Source organism: Dromaius novaehollandiae, chromosome 1, assembly GCF_036370855.1.
Source record: "Dromaius novaehollandiae isolate bDroNov1 chromosome 1, bDroNov1.hap1, whole genome shotgun sequence".
Classification (NCBI taxonomy): Eukaryota; Metazoa; Chordata; class Aves; order Casuariiformes; family Dromaiidae; genus Dromaius; species Dromaius novaehollandiae.
In genome coordinates this window covers 56,279,727-56,301,653 of record NC_088098.1, presented here as the reverse complement: position 1 = coordinate 56,301,653, position 21,927 = coordinate 56,279,727, and the positions used below count along the sequence as shown (strand labels likewise).

Genomic DNA, 21,927 nt, shown 5'->3' with positions numbered 1-21,927 from the left:
GTTCTCATACCATTCAGCAAACCTCCAGCTGGCACTGGCATTGTTTGGGAAGCCTTGTGGGGATGAAAGCAAATTCTGTGCAGATGTGGCCTCTTCCTAGACTGGTCTTTGAGGCCTGCTGATTCTCAGAACAAAAAGCACGTGAGGAGGGTGAGTGGCAGGGAATTTCTATGGAGTGCACTAAGTGAAGTTATTTTCAACTGATCCTGAATCACACAGTGTTAGCAATAGTACTGGACGGGAGGGGTTCCCAAAAGCATGAATGTTGCTCTGACCCTTTCTACCTAGTGAATTTTTCAGTAACCTCAGTGGGATCAGAGTTGGCATGTCTACCCCACACAATGTGGCACTGCATGGAGATCCCCAGAGCAATGGAGAACGGGGCCAATAGGCTCATGAAGCATATTGTGATGCAGGCTCACCAGTTTGGAGCTTGGAAATGTACAGTTGCATGAACATGGTAAAATTGCTCTGGAATGGCTTATGCAGGGACAGCTCAGGTGTTTTGGTTCCCAGACTTTTCTAGGGAGGGAGAGAGGGTTTAGCATACATGGATCTGCCTGCTTGTATATTTTTGCACCTTGGTTTCCATCTGTGAGAAGTTAATGGGGTGAAACCACCTGACTGGGTATCTCTGCTTGCCATGAAGGCATGCTCATGGAGCACTTGTGAAAAATCTGATCCTTTCTTCCTCAACTCCCTCATGTAGGGAGTTTATGAGGCATGATATGTGAGCCCTGCCCCATGAAAGGATTAACCAGCTCTCAGAAACTGGGAGTGGTAAATAGGGTCCCTCCTGAAACAAATCCCACTATGTGTACCATGGCTGATTAAACTGAGACCTTGGATAGTAAAACTGTAACTGGGGCGGGAAATCTGATTACATCCATCAATGCAGCCATCTGACTTCATGTGGCTAATATTATCCTGAGCTCATCACTATGGCAGCATGGCACCTTAGACATAAAGAGTGAAACTGTGGCCACGCTGAAGGCAATGGGAGTTGCCTCATCCATTTCAATGAGGCTATGGTTTCTCTTGCAATGTCTGTTAAAGATCATTTATCTCAAATTCCTCTCCCACCCTGAGGTATTTTGACTCTTTTATTGCTTGATTATGCAACTTTTAAACAATCCTGTGAGGATGGCCTTTTGCCCCCAAAGTTGAGGCCTACTGAGGCCACAGGAGGGCAGCTGAGAGGCCTGTGGTCATTCAGTTTATGATGTGAAGTCCCAGGGAGATGGGGCTTGTAGCTGCCTTGAGGCAGCTCCCTGCGATAGGGAGAAGTTAGTTCCTCCAGGAACTTGGAGCAGTGCCCAGCCAGCTCTGGGAAGTGATTCACCATTTCTCCCCTCTTTACATGTCTGTGAGGTCTCAACCATTAAGATGACTTCTTAGAGGTGAGCAGCAGGGTTTACTTGCCAGATGTTATGTTACATGTATAAGGATAGACCTTTCAAGACCTAGCAGGTATCTGAGCCAACCTTTGCACTGTAGCATACCCAGTGATCAAAGGGCTGGCCTCAGAGCTTTGGGTAAAAGCTTCTGACAGATGTGGAGTCTGCTCCTTCCAGAAATCTCAGCATGCCCTGCTCCTTGCCTTCCCTGGCCTCTCAAGCACAGCCCATTGCTTCACATGGTGCCAGCTGCTTTATTGTTACACATGGGCCATTTAGGAAGGGCTATGACCCTCACTCACTGTTCCTTCTAGCGGGCATAACTCCATACTATGCCAATGCTGGCTTACATCCATGGGTCTAATTTGCCCCAAAGTTCCCATGTTGCCAAGGTAACACTAGGAGAGATAAATCAGTTCTATATGTGATTCCATTCTTTTATACCATAAGCTAATTACTTCCTTGTACCACAATACGTTCCAGTTGTTGGTCTTTATCTGTTTCTGGGTTTCTTCCGTCACTCTGGTGGATGGGTAATTTAGAAATGGTTCCCATATTTCCTCCTTTACTTCAAAAGGAATGAGAAAACAAAAACATCCACAGGCAAAATCTACTTGCTCCTATACTATATTTCTCCATGTGAGAGACTCCAAGATCAAATTCCTTAAAACATCACTCTCAAAAGGGTTATTTTGCATTTGTTGATGCAGAGCAGAGCTTCTTCGCTGGCGATGCTGTATACATAAGAACCCAGAATCCGTTGCAGGACAAGCTAAGCTGTGCACTGTGTAACAAATCCAACTTTAATCTTTAATGTGGTGACTGCTTGTCCAAGCTTACAAGGACTGCCTTGGCTCGGGAGTGAGAGAGAATAGGCCCCTTTATTTTGTTTGTAAATGTTGATGTGATCCTTCCATGTCTCCTTCAGCATAAGACAATAATTATATTAAATTCATGTGCCTCAGAAACACCAGGCTGTTTTGAGAGGTGATTAGATGGCTCACAGGACTAGATGCCAACCAGAGATCAGATACCAGAGCTGCAAGCAATCCATGAAAGAGTTGATCTAAATGGATCCACAGAGGACCTGCTTCTTCAACCACAGCCTCAAAACATTTCCCAACACCCAAGAGCGAGCTTACAGCTAATGTGCTTTGAAGATATAAGGTAGGATATCAGTTTTAATTATTTTCAACTGCAAATATGTCATGAAGAGAAGAGAAGAGGTATAAGGAGCTGCTCAAGAAGGTGGGTGAACTTAGCAATGAGATTCAAAGCTGACCTTTCCAAGTGCTATATTAATCACTGACTAAGTTAACATCTGATTTGCAACTTCAACAGAAGACAGGCTGCTGAGTTTATGGAAAGTGTGAGGGAGAATTTTTTCAGTGAATCTGGAGGAAGAAATGAAAGAGGAAATGGATATATGGGATAGGCATGAATTGCAAGGGAGCTGACTAATGGGGTGAAGCAGAGGCTATTTGCTTTAATTCAGTGTGAATGTTATGGGAGGCAGATGCCCATGGAAACCCTGATCTTTGGTTCTTACTGCTCCTGTTTCCTGACTGCTCTCCTTTGCTTACAGCCTACTGATAGGAACCAGAGACATGAAGAATTAGATAGCCAGGTGCAAACTGAACAAGCTCTGAACTTCAGCGACCTCTATTTCAGGCTCATTAGTCTGATCTGTCTTGGAAGTGTCAGCTGGTGACCAGAACTTTTCTCTCAAGGGATAGGAGGCAAAAGAGAGGTCTATTGCATGATGATGTTTTTCATGAGTTGCATTATGAAGTTTACAATGCTGTTGGGCAAATGTATCCAGCGATCAGCAGGGCAGATTTAAACTGTGCATTAAATTTTTATAATGAGTGGTTTATATTGACTCTAGATGACACTAAAAAACTTAGCACTACTGCTATCCTAGCAGTTCCTCACTGTGGACATGACCAGACAAGCGAGTGGGGGAATGGTACTTCAGCATTTTGGGTCACGGGCTGGGGGACAGGCCATACTGCTAGCTTGGCTATGGGAGGTGAGTCGTTTAGTGGAAGACTTTGAAGCATGTGGCCCAAAACAGTCATGTGTGCTAGCAGCAGTGCAGGGCTAGAATTTTTCCTCTTCTGTGACATGACACCACAGGCCCAGCTGGCCAAGTAATCAAAGCATTGGCATGCTTTTCTGCAGGCAAATGTGAGTTCAGAACCCACTTAGCGAACCTCCTGCTCTGTATGTCTTAGTTATACTTGCAAAAGATGGCCTTAGCTGGTATGATGTATGTCAAGTAAAGAAAGGAGTTTTAGGCTGATAGAATTGTGCCTACATCAGGACTTTGTGCAGGTAGGAAAAATCTAAGGCAGGCCTGGCCATATAATGATCTAGGGCCGACACAGGGAGCAGGAAGGGAAGAAGCCCCACAGATAGCTGCAGTTGTCTCTGGTGCTCTCAGGTAGAAATACTTAGCTAAAGCAACAGGGTAATTCCGTCATGCATTACCTCCTGTTCATCACCTTTACTGCAAAGATAGTCTGAGTTCCCAGAGTTGGAGATAGGAGGGATTAGATTTTGGGGATATAAGACCTGATATGAGAAAACAATTCAGCTAAAGCCAGCACTGACTGAAAATGGAAGACAATTCCTCTTGTAATTGCTATTCCAGTGATGGCAGCTTAGGGCAGTGGGCTTGAACGTACTAGGCATTATAGCAATCCATAAGGCAAAAAAGAATCAGGCAAAACATGACTGGTGAAAAAACAGAAAAGCAGACGTGCAAGGCTGTAGTGGGGAAAGGGTCAGCACAAATGAGTATACACTAAGTATCATAAAAAATCATTACTCTGAAGTAGTCACAAGGGTAATCAGGGTTAGATCCTTCTAGCCTAATGAAGCCTATTCTGAGATTGATTATTAGACTTTCAGAGATGTAAGAAACCATGACAGTGAAGCAGGTCCTTCAGCCATTCACATGACACTGAATTTTCCCAGGCGTGCTGGCCAATTGTGCTCAAGACAGTTTCCGTCTTACCTAAACCACAGGCCTGGGTCTGATCTGTAGTAAAACTCCCTGCGAGATTTCACAAACTCCTTAGCTTAGATGAGGTTTAAGGATGCAATGAAAGAGCTAAACTCTTCTTGATGTCTGAGACTTCCAGAATAAAAGTCCATGGTTTAGAAACCTGAAATCAGCATATATCCACTGATGACAACTCATTTTTGAGCATGATCTGACAGAGCTCTGACTTACTGCCTTTTTGGGTGTGGTGGAAAATATATTTGCAAATGTGTGTATCGGGAAGCAACTTGCAGAGATTTTTTTTCTTGGAGACAAGATGACCGATTATCAGTTTGTACAATTGTCAATGAAACTTAGAGTGTACAGTGCCAAATGCTGTGTAAAATGAACCATGCTTCAAATATTTACAGTCAAAACAGACAAGACAAAAGAGAATTATTATCTTCATTTTGGGAATGAAGGACTGAAGCACTGGGAGATTAAGTGACTTGTCATGAATCAAACAGGCAATCTGTGGCAGAATCAAGAATAAAATCCAGATCCCACTGAAGCAACCTAATCAGGAACATCCTTCCCATTGAATAGTTTAATTAGCATAAATTAAGGAGCAAGTTGACTCAATATGTTTTTAGTTTTACATGTGTACTTCAGAGAAGAGGATAACTGCATTTTATTATCTAAAAATAAACAAATACATATGTTTGTCAGAAAAACAACAGACAGCGAAAATAGTTCAGTGTTTTATTGTATTTGGTGTGAAGTCCTTTGTTAGGACTAATATTGTGATGTGAAATGAATGAAGAAGGCAATGAACTCTCTCCTTCTGTGCTAGTTTATTAGAATAAAAAATAACCCTTCTTTTAGGTCTGCGCTGTCTGAGTGCCAAGGCTCTGTGTAAACAGAAAAGCCAAATGACAGATTCTTTTAGCACAGATCCTGTTAAATGTGCCACATCCTCAGTCAACGCAGTGATGTTCAGTGGGCAAGAGGCAGAGCTGAGACTCTGCTAGCACCTAATATGTGCATTTGAAAGGATCCAGAGATGGAAGGAGTATGGCAAGCACCTAGCTATCCCATTAGCAGAAAGGAAAGATGAGAACAAGAGAGATACAAGAGCAAATCCCAGCCAAGGGGAAGATGTCTTTTAAGCTCAACAAATCTGTCTACTCTTTGAAGCTGGCTACGCCAAGCCTCATTCCCAGACAGCAGGGTGAGCATTCCTCTCTAAAATTAAGCTGTTGGCAATTGCTCCCCACAAGGAATAGGCATGTACTGAGTGTAGGAAAGCTACACATGAGTGACAATAGGATTTAAAGAGCAAGAATGAGAGAAGAACTGATTTAGATCCCATGGGAATGTTCATGAAGCCTTGTCTACATGCAAAACACTTGCATTGAATTAAGCTAAATCAATATAGGCCAGCTGGAAACTGATCAACAGGGATGGTGCTCACAAGCAAACGAGATTATTTGGCCTGGGCTGCATACCAGCTGAGGGCCGCATAGCCTTGGTCAGCACAGATTTATGGGGAAGGTCGAAAGGCAACAGCTCTTGTGGTACCCACTTTCGCATTGCATGATGCAAGCACAGCCGTATGTCTGCACACCTACTCCTCCCAGATCCCAGTAACATCACTACTCAGGACAACACAGTACTGAGCCTGAAGTAACTACCCCTGCTGATGAGAATATATTAGCTGGAGTTCGGTGCTGTGCTAGAAGGTTTACACATCTCCCAGTCAGCATAGAACACAAGCTGAATTTTGAGGCAGAAACCTGGCAAACTGGAATCTGGTAGCTGCATTCTTCCAGTGACTGCTCCTGAGAAACTGCTGTTCCACTCTGCTTTTTTTCCATGATCAAAGCTTGAAGACATTAGAAAGCTGAGCAATGTCCTGCAAACATACGTCCAGTAAATATAAAATGAAAGCTGGTGCTTTCATTGTATCTGTAGGCTTCCACGGTAGCACCTCATTTTGGTGACTAAATGCCATTCACAACGCAGGGAACTGTGGCTTTCAGGAAGGCCCTGCCTTGCACACTGCATACCAGGATTGATTCCACTGCTGTGCCCAGGTTTATGATACCTAGTGCTGAACAGCTGGAAATCCGAGACTAAATGAAACAAGCCTCTGTCAGACCCCTTCAGTAAGATTCTTCTCACCTAACATTAGACGCCTATAAATCTCACTTTTACATTTGCAGCAGACACCCTGGACTCTCTTTACAACCAGTGGGGAGATATTGGGCAGTTTAGAGCATGATTTGTCTGAACTGTTTGAGACATGCACCTCAAGCTGAGAATAATTGTTCCCTAGTAATATTTGTATTTCTCCACAATGATGACCAAGATAGTATTGGTGACCAGGTCTAATATACACGTCTGCATTATACACATCTATGCAGTACACATCTACATTTGGCTAGATGAATCCTAGCCCTTCAATGTAAGTGATTTTGAGCAACACCCTGGCACCCAGAGATAAAAAAGGATAACTGGAGAAAACTTTAATACTGCTTCATTCTATCTGCAAATACTGGGAGCAGTGCAGCCAGGAAAAGGAAGAGTCTGCTTTGTTCTAAGGTGCTGGAAAGTATTCTGCAGTAATTGTGTACGTGTGCATGGACATTCTGTGTGTCCTTCTGGCCTCCACTTCTAGTAGGCAGCCCTCAGTGATTGTTGGAAACGATGTTAAATGACTCTCTTAACTGAATGTTTCTAAGATATTTAGGAGTGGCTTTATTTTTGACAATAGCTGATGCTGAAGTACTGGATGCTTCTAATAGTTTTGAATTAAGCCTGACATCTGAGGATCACCAGGACACTGTATCACAGGAATTTGAAGAATACTGGCTTCCACATAAAAATGAAACATGTGAACCATATGTCATTAAACAGTACAATAAGCAGGCAAAAATAAAGCAAAGTTTATGGTTGTTAGAGGGCTGAAGAGCCAGTGTCCTCAATTTCGAGGAGCTGAGTCTCTAGGAAGAGTGCAAACGTGGCTGGAACCTGATACAAAGCAGTCAAAATCTACTGGAAGGCCCACAGTTATTTCTTGGCAATGCAAGTCAAATTTACCAGCCAAAGGAAGTTACCTAATCCCGACTGAAACCTACAAAAGATGGGCAGCACTGTCATGCTGTGGTGAATGCAGACTGTTACAAGAGAAGAGACTGGCAGCCAAATGGTACGCTGGGCATAGAGCTGCTGTCCTCATAAAGCAGCACACACATCTACAAAGAACACAGGTCAAGACAATGGCTGGTATTTGGAAAAACCTTCAAGAACCACAGTAATTTCTATCACTTTCCAAGAGTTCCCCCAGTATGGACAAAGAAGACAATAGCACCACGTCCTCAGATGACTCTTCATGGCACCGGTGAGCAGTGCTGCAGAGGATTAAAGAACTATCATCCTGAAGGTAAATGAAATGTCTGTGCATTGAATGTGGATGTTGGTGCAAGCTGATGTGTTGCCAGAAACAGGGATGTTAGCCTGGAAAGAAAAAACATGGGCTATTGACCATAAACAGGTGAAGCTCAGGACTTACTGTGGTGAGCTAATTCCCATTAGGGTTGTGACTAAATTCGCGGGCAATTAGGAAACTGGAAGAGGTACAATTTATAATCATACCAAGGGAAAAAAATTATCCACGAATAAAAACATGCCACTCCCTTTATCTCATTAAAGAGGTACACTCACCAAAGAGGCAGAAGATCAAAACAATTGAAAAAGAGTTTAAAGATGTCTTCCAAGGGAAAGTGAACCTGTTTAGGCTTGTCACATATACTGAAAGCACAGGCCAGTCAAGTATAAAAATCTCATGGTGTGGAAACAGTTGGTCAGCTGAAGCACTCTGGCACAAATTTCTTTATGTTGGTGAAATGAGACATTTATTTCAGAAATAGCTTTACTAGACAATCCTAAAGGTGACCACATCCATTTGCACTAGATTTAGTCACCCAGCATAGTTAATGGATAACAATGCACCACAGTTTAGCAGATATGAGTTTAAGCAGTCTGTGGTGAAGCACTGTATGTGATATTTTACTGCTAGTCCAAATTTATCCTCAGGCCAACAAGCTGGTAGAAAGCAGTATCAAAATAAGAAACCATCCACTGGAAAAGGGTGAGGAAGTCAACTCTGACCTGCATTTAACATTATTAAATTACAAGACTATATAGAAGAAGAGTGGTTTGTCAGCAAAATTTCCTTCAGCAAAAATATGAAGAAGTAAGAATGCCTGCAGTGGTAGAAACTGATGACACCAAAGCCTAGGGCATCTACAAAGAAACAGATGATGTAAAACACACCAGGTCCTGGAAGCATCCACTCATACACAAAAGCAAAGCTGATGATTTACACTAAGAGAAGAACAGTTGCAAGCAGCAGTGAGATCTGAAATAGCAGACTTGAATTCATATGAGGCTGTCATTGCATACGGGTATTTGATCACTAGAAGCCTGAGTGACTTCTCCCATTTTTAGAAGGGACTGGGAGAGGAAGAGCATCAGGTCAGTCATTTTGCTCGGGAAGGTCTCCAGCAGGAGAGAGTCACAGCTGGCTGAGGCAGCTGCATCCTAGATTAGGACACAATAAAAATGAACAAACTTACAGCTGTTCATCAGTAATTGGGCTGGTGTTTTGGAGGTGATGGGAGTTTTGGTAAGATCCATGCAACTCTACAGGGTACCTCAGAAACAGACTGAATATTTGTTATTATGCTACTTATACATATCTGGCATTCTGTATTAAGCTTTTGCTGGCAAAATACATATGGCGATCTGTACTTTTAAGAGCTTTTCCAAAAGCAAGCGGCAGCACAGGCCCAAGTTATACACTAATGGGTAGGGGAAGATCAGACCCAAATGAGGTGAACCTTCTTCAGGTATGGTTGCTCTAAAAGATTTCTGAACAACAGGCACAGCTCATTCAGGAGCACTGTTTACTGTGATTGAGTGGAAAAGTACTGCATCAGGTAGTATTCAGGATAAGTATCTCTTAAAGTCAAAATCATTTTGCAATTACTCAGAAACTGATTATGCTTTCATCACAATATTGATTTGCCAAAAGATCACATATCAGTCCAGTTAAACTTGGGAAAAACAAACTGGAAAGTACTTGAAATTCAAGGTTTCTGCAATTCACAGTGGCTTATCTTTCTGTGAAAACTGTCATCCAGACACAGTATTTTGTAGTGGAAACACCAAATAAAAGCAGGTCCATTTTTAATAGTAAGAGAGAATTTTAATTTCCTTTAAATGCAGATTTTTTTTCCCATTGAAAATACATTAAAATCTTCTATTGACATTACTTCTTATGCAAAGCAATACTATCGGGACTTTTCAAATCACACAACACTCTGAATGTTGAAATGGTCTGCTTCCTACCTTCTCTCAGGATTTCAGTCTGTCATGCTATCGGGACAGTGCCAAATCAACAGTAACAGACTTGTCTCAGAGAAACACCTATGAATGTCCCAGGAGTCTCAATGCAGCCAGCTACTTACATATTGAATGCCCATTTCAGTGATCTGGGCCTTAATACTTTTAGGGCAGAGAGATAAAGCAATACAATTGTGTTGAGAATAGCTGAGGTATCTTCCAATTTAGTACAGCAGAGCTTCTAACTTCCAAATCAACCCTTTCCCCCAAACCCTAAAAACCTCAACATGCCAACAGCAAGAAATAAACCAAAGCAAATCAAAAGGGATCTCCTTAAAATAGAACATAAAAATTAAATTTCCTTCTCCTTCCTCGAGGGACTTTTCCATCTCAACAAGGGAATGGTGACATCAGTGCAAGGTGTCATCTCCTTTCTGAGTCATTCAGCGCACAGAAAAGGAAGGGAAAGGGAAAGCATTTAGAATGGGCCTCCAGGGCCTTAGCCCACTGAATTCCTCCTCAGCATACAATCTCTGGAAGAAGTGGAGGAACCCCTTGAACAGGAAGTGATTCAGAAACATACGATGGTCTGTTTGCAGTGACTCACAACACATCAATAGGAGAATTGTCCAGGGACCTATAGAATGTCAGGACTCTTTCTACCATTGTGCAGCCACGAGTATCAAGAAACATGTGTTTCCTATCATGCAGCTCAGCTTTACACGAGGCTAATCTATACGAGTCCATCTATATGCGTGTTGGAAAACAGAGCTGGGCTTGCGTATATGTAGAATGTTTCATGTTCAGACATATTACTATAGTTTTTTAGATCACAAATGTTTCTGTTGGAGATTGTATGGATGTAATTACAATTTGTTCTTTGTTTCCAGCAGACTGCACTACATAAATATATATACTTTTTACATATGTTTAACAATATCATCTGTAAGCAGATTTCACACAGACATGCTGTTGGTCTCTGTGACTGATCACACAGACTTGTAATACTGCAGCAGTGCCACAGGAGTGGTGATATTCAGGCTGCCTATAACATTTTATAAGATGCTGTTTTACCTTTTGAAAATTTTGCCCTATGTTGACCATTCAGGCTGAAGTTTTCTACCCTGAGTGCCTCCCTCAAGATGAGTATTTGGAGAATTTGGAGAATTTCAGGTAAACCAGGAAACTAAATACACTTGCATGTGTGGGCGCGTGCACGCGAGCGCGCGCGCATGCACGCACACACACACACACACACACACACACACAGAGGAAGAGCTGTTGGTCTGCCTGTATTTAAGAATACTTGTGACTCCTTCTTTGGGAAACTGGCAATTCCAGTTGTGAAGACAGGCCATGAGGTGCTGCAGCCTCTGGCCTTCTCCATCCTTATGAAATTTCAGCCAAATCTCACCAAGTTCCAAACTTCTGGAACTTGCAGTCTGCACCTGCTAGCAACAGTCTTCCCAAAGATATACCCCTAAATCATAAAAGTGTCTGTCTGCATTGTGACTGGACTACTGAAGTGGAGAGGCTCACCAAGATTTTCCCTTGCAACTGCAAGTTTGGGGTGCTATAGATACTGAACTAAAACAAGGGAGTCTGTAGGTGTGGAAACAAACAAATATAGGGAAACAAATTACTGTGTGAACAGATATGCAGCAATTATTCACGTATATTCTTACTCTGCATAAATGGGGGGTAACTCAGGGCAATCTAACTTTCAGTGAAAGTTGGCTAAGCCACCTTACATTTACAGGGTGGTAGAAGTCTTCATGCAGGCAGATATCTGTGCATGGAAATGTGAAATCCATGGTTCAAATGCAGAAGAGACAAGAACCAGCCATGGGGAGATGCACTGGATTTGGACAAGCAGCAACGGAAAGTTGGGCGATGGCACTGAGACTGGAGGACTGCTATGGAAGAGAGAAACTGGAAGTAAAGGTCTGCGTGGGTAAGAATAAGGTTGGGAACCAAGAGCAGAATATATGGGGACCAGTGGGACAAATAGACTGTGTGGAAACTGAAACAAGCATAAGGGGAGACTGAGACCAGATGAGATCAGATATGGAACAGCAAGGAAGGTTGGGAGTAGCCAGGCAAAGAGCTATAGATTAAAGAAGAGCAGGGTGTGGACAAGTAGCTTATGGAGGGCGGAGGTAAAGGTACAAACTGAGAACTGGGACTGGCTGGAGAGCGAGTCTGAAATAAAGGGGTAACCTGTAGGTGAACAAGGAGTCTGGGGAGGGAGTCTGAGAGAGAAAATAAGTGAGAAGACAGAGTATTGGCAGGGAGGGGAGAGAGCATGGACAAAGAACAAGGGTGAAAGGCCCCAGATGGGCCAGCCAAGGCCAGTGGAACTGGGCTAGCAAACACTGGGACTGAGTGGGCAAGATGTTTGGAAAGACTAAAGAAAAGATTAAGGGGTACATATTAAAATCAACTACCTGAGGAGAATGGGACATGGATAAGGAGCCAGGGTAGGACAGACCCAGCATGACTATACAATGAGTTGGAGGGAATTGGGAAGGAAAGTCTGTCTCTATTGCAGGCTGTTCCCTTCGAAGCCCAGAATGGATTTTAAGTGTCCTGAGTGTTACAAGTTCTCTCCTGACAAGCAATATTTGCAAAACTCTCTGTACAGCCACAGGTAATGAATGAGAACATATGCCTGCTCTTCATGCAGTGGAGGTCAAAGTGTCAACCTTGGTGAGTCACGCGAGTGCCAATATGTTGCCACCGGATGGAATATGGGTTTTTTTTCAGTTTGCTTTGTGGTAAACCTAGGAATCGTCATGCCCATATATCAGGTGAAAAGAACATTATTAAAGTTGAAAAGTTAAGCACCTGAACGTTAAGAAATACAACCTTAATTTTCCTTCCTTGTACATAAGCATTATGAATCAGTCTTTAATTACATGACCATGGGTCATTTTTTCCACAGGTCCCCTTCAGAAGGGTCCACCAGGTGGATCTGCTCTGAGGCTAAACCTGGAGGTAAGGAGGAGGTTGTTGGCAGGACCCCTGCTTCATTTCTTCCAAAAGTTGGAAAATGCATATATTATGAGTCAGGGAGTAGCCGAAAAAGAAAGGGCACTTTGATGATTAAGGCAGCTGAAAGGCATCTTAGTGAATTGGATTCTGACCCTAACTGTGCCAAAAAGTCCATATGAACTGCCGAGAAAATCTTTTAAATCACACTTCTCTGAAGTAGGAATTAATTTTGTGCTCCTCAAATTTTGGCCTTTCTAATTTGAAACACTGAGAACTGGTTTGCAGATTTTCAGTCCTGCTGCAATTAACTCCTGAAAATGATATATTGGTCTGCTGTTTACATAAAAATAAAGGAAGAAAGACTTAAAATTGGGGAAGGTGTGGAAAAGAGCAATAGAAATTATTTAAGAGTGAAGAACATATCTATCAGTGAGATGCTTACAGAACTTTTTGACAAGTGACTTGACTACAGGTTACAAATACCTTCCTGAGAGTAAATACCAGATGTTAAAAGAATCTTTAATCCAGCAGAGAAAAGTAAAATAAGAACCTATGCCTATAAGCTGAAACTAGGCAGATTCAGATGAGGAATTTGGCATAAAGCTTTAACAGTGAGAGTAATTAATCACCCCAGCAGATTCAACCCATGCAAATCATCAACTCCTTATCTTTTGAGGTCTTCAACTCAAAACTAGCTGCTTTCCTGGACTACTTGCTTTATACTTTGGATGATCATGAGTTATTGGGCTAATTACAGGGATAACTGAATGAAATTTATATACAGGTTTGTAAAATGCAGGAAGTCAGATTGTGTGACCTAACAGACCTTATCTTTACTAATCCAAGTGTCAGGCAGTCATGGTTGCAGCTGAAATAAGTGGAAATGTCTCTATGATTATATAAAATGCTAAATAGTGCTACACAGTCAGAAAAACTGAAGTCTAAGGTATCTCACTTAAGACATTCAGATATAGTGCATACTTGTGAACTTAATTTCTTACTAGCTCAATCTTCCATCTATAAAATGAGGCTAATAATCACTGTTTAGCTAAGATGTTTTGAATATGTGCTGATTAACATTTGTGAAACTTCAGTGATGAGGAATACTGAAAAGCCCATCAGTAAAAAAATAATTCTAACTTCAGGCCAGCATTTGAATAGTGTGAGAATAGTGGAGAGAAAAATATGAGGAGATAACAGCTCATTCAGTGAGAACTGGGTATTAAATGAGGCAGATATCTTGTGAAAAAAAATAGTATGTGATCCAGTAATTAAGGACTGGCACATAAATGCCAAAGCACAAGGGAGGCAAAAAAAAAAAAAGTTGCACGATCAGCCTTGATTCTGGCATTTCCAAAAAGAACTTGAGTTTTTAGCCTGCTGGTGTTCTTCAGTGTTTTAGCTGGTACATTCACCATAGAATGCACAGGGGAAAATGTAATACAGAAAAATATATCACCATAGCATGACATTAATCCAGGTGTACCTCCTTTGAGCCTACACTAGGGAGTAACTGTTCCCAGTTACACAAACCAGCAACTTATTCCTGAACATTTGCAAGTCTACTGCAAGTCACAGAGAAAGACTGAAAAATGGTGGGCTTTCCATGCCCAGATTTGGAGAGAAAAATCTGGCTCAGTGAGGGTAAGGAGGGAGGTATTATTAGAAGAGTGGATCATGTTGAAGGAGAGATGTCAGTTACCACGTCATGAGTCAACATCTGGAAGGCAGTATGTAATTACAGAATGATCCCAGACTGCATGGAACCTCTGATTTATCCTGGAATTTGGATGTCAGGTGCTCCAAAGGGAGAGGCTGCCTAGCCAGCTGGAGCCAAAAAGGAACTGCAGCAAGGGCGAGAGGGAGGGAGAACTCTCCAGCCAAAAAAAACTAATTTAATTTTTTCAACCAAAACAAAAGTTTGGTGACTAGTAGTTGTGTATATATGTGACTAAGTGTGTGCCCAGAACTCTATTCAGGCTGTGAGATGACATCAGCTCAAGGAGTATGCCAGCAGTGTCTCAGTAATCTCTTTCCTATTGCTTGCCAAGAGCTGTTGACGCTTCCCAAAACATGCGGTAAAAGAAGCCTAATGCATGTTTACATTCAGGGCAGGATGAAGGCCTACCGCTGACCAGACTACCACATTGTGTACTTTGAAGCTGAGTCAAAACAATACTTTTTTGATAGAGTCAGGCTAATTTCTGATGGCTAATCATTAGTTGGGGGAGGCTATTCTCAGTCTTGGTCTGCTACTGCATTAATGCCTCTTCCAATGATGTCCTGATATCTGAAGTATCAGGCTTAAAATCAGGTGGGAACAAAAATGGTCAAGTGAAATGGTCAGCCTGGGAATGAAGCAGAGAAAAAAGTCTCATGCTCAAAACCAGCCTAGACAAGTGGCTTCTGAAAGCTGCAACAAGCACGCAAGCTGTGTGAAAGCTTTGTGAAGAGGAGTGCATGTCCTTGGCCCATTTCCCAACAAATAAGTGTGACGTAATATAACCGTTGCCATAATTTTCCATGAAGGAGATTAAAAGCAAAGAGTTTACTTTGTTTTACAGACGTTGTAAGTAATAGTGACACAACTGCCAGCCCTCAACTGTTGAGGCAGGCTTTCCTTTGTGAGCTGAGTAGCTGAAGATCGAAGAGAATAGCAACTGTGTCCCAGCATCTGCTGAGGAGAGGGGGGCCAGTAAGGGTAGTGTGCCCTGTCACCACCTTGAGAAGGGAAGGCAGTTGACTGAAAGGGGCTAATGGATAGGCTTGAGTCTGTTCAGTTTGCATGTTCTGTTTTACTATGGCAGTAATTAGGTTAAAAAAATACAGTCTTTATATAAAGGAGAGGAAATAATGCAGCTTCTAATTATCTGTGAAAACCTGGGCAAACCAGTACTACCTAAATGTGCAAAGGAACAGTGGAACACCCTCATTTTAGGCAACAGTTGGCACTCTTGGGAAGTGAAAATCCAGTATAAAAAGGGTCAAGATCTTGTTTAAAAAATGTTTTTTGGGGGGTGGCAGCAAGGAGTATATATGGGTCTCTAAGCTGTGTATGTGTTCGCTAAAGGACGGGTGTCACTGAAGAACAGAAGTGGCTGTCAAAGTAAAGGCAGCTGGCCAACAGGAATGTCCAGCTGCAGTAACCTGTAGGGATGGTTAACAAGACTGAGAGTGACTAGTTGAAGTGGCCTGGATGTGCTCCGTTGTCAGCTGAAACCTGGGTCATGCCTTGCTACCCAGTTGCGATAGGACCTCAGGATTCCTCGTCCCTCAGGATCTGAGCTTTTTAGCTGCACAGACACAGCTGTATGTAAAGCCCAGTCCTGAATTCAGTAGCCATGCAGTGTTCAGAGTCAAATATAATGGAGAGCCACAATTTGCTAGGCACAATGACCAGTATTATGACAACTGTGCACCACCTTATTGTTCTCAGTGTTCTGGGTAGAGCTAATGCATATGCAGCTATTTTCCATTCAGTCATTATTACCTTCTGCAGAGGGCAAAGCTCCACTGAGTTCTTTGGTCCTGCTGTCCTTTTATACTGTTCAAGACCTTTCTAGCTCACTCAGTTTCCCAGAACAGACATTGTCCCACTAACTGCAACTCACAATTTCACCCAGTTGAAGATAAATGATGCCTGGCTTGTGCAAAGATTGTTTTCAATGGGGGAAAAGCTGGTTCAACTGACTGGATCACTGGATTTACCAGACGGAGGACTCCTATGATACTGTCCTGTCTCGCTTAGTGTAAAAACTCGTACATCCTGTACCATGGCATTTCCCCTGGTAACTGGCTTTCTGATAGGAATCCAGAAGCCTTTTCTGTGTCAGACGTCATACTTTTTCTCTCAAGGTCTTTGTACCCACTTCTCTAGATACCAGCCTTCTCTCTTTAGTTCTGGGCACATGCACCTGTGTCTGGCATTATTTATGAATTAAATCCCCCTTTATGCATTAATGCTTTATTTTCCTTGAGAGCAGTTTTTAACATGTCAGCAGGGATGTAGAGTTCTGCTGATGGATAAAAAATTTTCTTTTTTAGTTCTAATACTCTGAGATCCATGTGTTTCCAGTCTAGTGTTCAATGAACCAAGTGAATAGACTGTTACCTGGTTATAAGTAATTTTGCTTGGCTTTCAATCTAGACATACAGATGCCAAAACAGGTCTTCTGAAATTAGGCAGTAAAATAGAGGTAACAATGTCCACATTTGTTTGTCTTTGACATTTCAACCAAGCTTTGAAAATTTCAAGATAGAAAGCAGTCTAATCAGTAGTAGGCTCAATTTTAAAACCATTTTCCATGTTGAAAGTTGCATGTATCAGCCTGTGAAGAGTCACTGGTAAGTGTTTGGGTGTTGCAATTTGGAAAAAAAACATTTTAGACATAAAAACCGTGATCATCATTCGGTGGCCAGAAAAAAAGAAAGTATGTGTTTTGGTCTGTTTCTGCTACAATGCAGGTGATATAAATACTTGTGAAAATTTGTACCATTGCTTAGATTGGCATGAAAGGATAGTAAAGATGCTTGCACTGGTACTGGTTTCATTGGTAATAGTGTGATTGCACTTTCGATGAAAACCAAATACTCTGTTTCTTCATATGGAAGTAGCCAAAAGCATCCCTTGAGTCCATGGGGATGTCAAAGGTGCTCATATTCTTCATCTATTCACAGTAGGCAATAAACAAAATTATTCTTTATAAACAAAGATTTTTGAATTTAGTCTCTCACTGTTTGCTAACCATTCACTTGTCCAGATTGGTTTCTTTGAATATATCTGTTTGTTAGCTAGCTGAAGTGAACACATTCAGCCTGTGGGCTGTTTTAGAGCCATTCATAGCTCATAGTACAACTTGTTACATCATACAGGTTATATTGTCTCTGCTTTCCTGAATGCTAGAAACTAGAGAACTATTTCAGAACTAAAACAGATCAAATAGATAGGCAAAAAATGGGAGAAAGGAAAAGTATTTATAGGCAAGGAACTGAGAATAAGAGATTAAGTGGCCGGCCAATGCTTACAAAGGAAAATCTGTACTAGACCAGGAATTGAACCCAGACATCCTGAGTGTCAGTCCACACTTAACCACAAGACTACCCCTCTTCTGATTCACAAATGTTATCACAAATTAATGATGGTTCTCTGAATCCTTGTGATCCATTAGTCATAAACTGTGGAGTAAATCCATTACATTCTTTTTGAAGATATGTGCAGCATTTCAGGTCTGGGTTTTTCTTTGGTCACACTCAGCCTTTTCTGTTATGAGATCATGAACTCAAATGTGGGCTGTGATTTGGCTGCTGCCAGATTTAGAGATAGTTAGCTGTCTATCATTGTTCTGGGTACTTAGTCAGGATTCTGACAGGACACTGGGTGTGATGATAACAAAGGCAACAGACTGGTAAAAAGAGGATACAGCTTTAGCATTTTAGTTGTCAGAGCAGAGGAGTGATTCTTGTATGCAGGACATCTGAAAAAGTGCACTTTGTCTCATACGTGTGCTAGATCCTCCTGGGGCATAGGCGTCAGTCACTAGAGAAATGTTTAAGGTGGTATAATAGTAATTGAAGCCAAATGGCCTTTTGTTTCAGAATCTTTGGAGCAGCACCTCTTTGTTCTGGATGGATGGATGGATAGATGGATACCCCTGAAAATGTCTTTATAGCTTCTTAGCACCAAAAGAAGATCCAAAAAGTGTGTCTTTATTGACCATTAAGTATGGGTCTGAGCTTGCTCTCAAGGCTTGGGTTATTATACTGTAAGCAGTTAAAAGTCCCCCCCTACAGCCTGGTGAGGCTCCCTCTGACTAAGGACCAATTAGAGAAAAGATAAGGGTTGATTGTGCCGCTGACCCCAATATTGCTCCCAATGAGCCCACACCTAAACTCAGTTCTACCTAAGCCTGATCAATGGCCAACCTATAGCCAGCAAAGTAGATGGGTATCATGCTGCTAAGCAGAAGGAAGCCTATCTACAGTGCTGCTAACCATAGTGGCTGTCAGGCAGGCAGTGATCTAAGTTTCTGTGCTATTACATGCCTCTGTATCTAGGCAGGGAATTTTTGGTAAATCACCTAGTCAAATAAACTGACTAGTGACTGTAAAGAATCATAGAACAACAGAAATGTTGGTTGAAAGAGACCTATGGAAATCATCCAGTCCAGCCACTTGTTCATAGAAGGACTATCACCAGCATGTGATCAGGTCAGCTTTGGGTAGTTGAGTCTTGAAAACCTCCAAAAGTGAGTATTCCACAACCTCTGTGGGCAATCTGTTCCAGTGCTGCACTACCCACTCCGTAATTTTTTTTTCCCTGAATGTCCAGCTTAATCTCCCAAACTGTAATTTGTGGCCTTTGTACCTTGTTATATCATCTGACGCTACTGAAAAGAATGTGGAACTGTTATGTTTGTGTTTACCCTTCAGGTAGTTGTAGGCTATTAGATTAGCTCTCCTTTCATTGGCCTGAACAAGTCCAGATACCTCAACAACTCCTTGCTGATCATGTGCTTCAGGCCTCTAACCATTGTGGCAGCACTCCGCTGGACACTTTCTTACTTGTTTGGACACTTTTCTTCACATCCCTCTGGAATGGTGGGGTGCAAAATGACACAGTATGTCATATGTAGCCTCACCAGTGCCAGACAGCAGGGAAATTAACTCTCCTAGATCTGCAGGCTATGCTCCTCCTATGCAGTCCAGTACACAGTTGCCTTACTCACAGTGACAATGCGCTGTTGGCTCATATTCAGCTTGGCATTCACTGTAACCTCTAGATCTTTTTCAGCAGGGCTGCTACTCAGCCAGTTGGCTCCCAGCCTGTACTGATGCATGGAGTTACCCCACCTCAGGTGCAGAACTTTGCACTTCTCTTTACTGGACTTCATGAAGTTTCTGTTGGCCCAATCGCTAGGTGTATGAGGTCCCTCTGAATTGAAGGTGTGTCGGTCAATCGCCATAATTTTGTGTCATCCACAGATATGCTGAGGGTGCACTTCTGTGTTATCACCCAGGTTGCTGGTGAATATTGAACTATATAGACTCCAGAATCAACCTCTGGAGTTCTCCAATTGTTACTGGCTGCCAGCGGATGCTGAACTTTTAATCATTATTACCCTTTCTGTCTGGCAGTCTGGCCAGTTTTCAACCCACCTAGAAGTGCTTTGTTTCAACCTTGGCACTGAAGAGGCCAGAAGGTAGCAAAGCTTTACCATTACTAGAAGTTTCCAAAGCAGCATTGGGGGAATTATTTCCTAAATTCATTCATATTGATTCACCCAAAAAAGGCTGTCATCAGACAATATGAGGATGATAAAGAAAAGACCATGTTCAAACTGGAATTAGGCATTCATGGAGGACAGGACAGGTCTGTCGTACTGGAAGCTCCAAAGCTGTTATTTTTACCTCCTCATTCTGCCTTCACATGTTCCCTTACCTACAGAAAATGGAATTTAGGGTGGTTTTGCACTTTAAGAAGAAGGGATGAGGTGTGGGGGTAGGGACACAATGAAGCTGATACTGGTAGCTAATGTCTATATACTCAACTGAACTGCAGCAGGAAGAGGTCACCTGTACCCTGTGCTGTCCAAACCTCTGATGACCCAAAGGATCCTCTTCTAGAAAAAAATATTTGGCATTCCTTCATAATATCTAATTACAACAGTCTTCCCTGCCCCTCCCCTCCCCCCCCGATAGCTTGGAAGAGTTTGAAAAGGTGAACAAATTAGGCAAGTCTTTAATTTTGCTTTGGCTGCAAATCCTTCCTGTTGTGAAAAGACAGGACCAAACCAAAAGTGTTTCCTGTCCAAAAATGCCAAATTCAGACATTTCACATTCAAACTTTTTCTCCTGTACTCCATGTCTGTCAGCAGGAGGTCAGGGATGAAAAACATCCCACACCTTCACGTCAGAGCTTTTATGAAGGGGTCTTTTATTCATCCATCCCCTCTGCATCCCTCCTCTTTATGGTCCACTTTCTTCTTGGTTCCTGTTAGCTTAAGGGGAATTACACATCTACATGGTAAGGAGAGAATGGGTTCCTTCTTTTTCTGTAGGCAGTAACAAAAACTGGAGGAAGAATCAATTTGTAATATAAGATGACCAAGGAAATCCTTAGCAATTATTACATCGCATTTGTGTAATTATGAATATATAGTTCTTTCTCTACACCCAATAAACTGCAGAGTTGAGCTACATCCCATACTTGTGCTTTATGATTGAACAGTGCCAGAAGTAAGCTCTAACAGAGAAGCTTTTCTGGTTGCCAAGCTAGCCAGATGACCTACTTGTACAGTCACTGGATACTGGGCATCCTTACTTGAGCACAAAGTTGGTATTATTGCTGATGCTCTGCCTTATTAGTTATTTCTCTCTGCCATCAGTGATAGGATTTAATCTTAAGTAATCTGAGGTGGAATGAAACATGATGCAAAGCAACTTGAAGGGCTTTTCACTTCTTTAGACAGTCTTATTCAGTTTCTCCTCTTTGGCAGGTAAAGCAACAGCTCTCCTCACAGATGGGAGTCAAGCCTCACTCCCAGCACACCACTGCAGGTGTTACTGATCATGGCAAAGTGAGGAACTGAAAGCATTTTGTAGAGCCAGGCATAAGAGAGATAAGAACTATGCAAGATTGCCTTTTAAGCGAACAGCGTACTTGTCCTAGTCTCTGCAAATTAACCCTTGACTATACGTATTTTTCATTATATCAAAATGCTGAGCTGAAAAAAAGCACTTGCTTTTTCTGTCCTGAATCCAGCCCTGCTATGCCAGTGGATCTAATTTTTAACCTTCAGTAACTGATTGTGCAGGCTCCTGAGGAAATGCTTGGGCTGGTGCTACCCTGTTGGGGGCTATCTCATATGGCCTACGCAGCTCTTCACAAGAAATTAGTATGCAGCTCACTGCTCTCATGCCCACTAGTCTCTCTTGATGAAATACCAGAGTATTAACCCACTGTGCTACCTATCTCCAGCAGCCCTCTAAAACAATTATCCGGGGTCTGAGCGAGCAGGGCCCTTCTTCTTCCTCCATATCTCACTGCTCATCTCCAGAGCATTCCTCCTCTGCACAGGGCACGTGGCTGTTTTCCTTGGACGAGGTAGCAAGCGTCCCTGTGGAGGATTATACCCTGCC

At 42.3% G+C, this 21,927-nt stretch overlaps 1 protein-coding gene across 1 annotated transcript in view; it reads right to left on the bottom strand.

The window, feature by feature from the left end:
• The window catches only part of SYN3 (synapsin III), a 204,043-nt gene that overhangs the window by 45,788 nt on the left and 136,328 nt on the right, over positions 1-21,927 (bottom strand). The gene's annotated exons all lie outside the window — the stretch shown is intronic.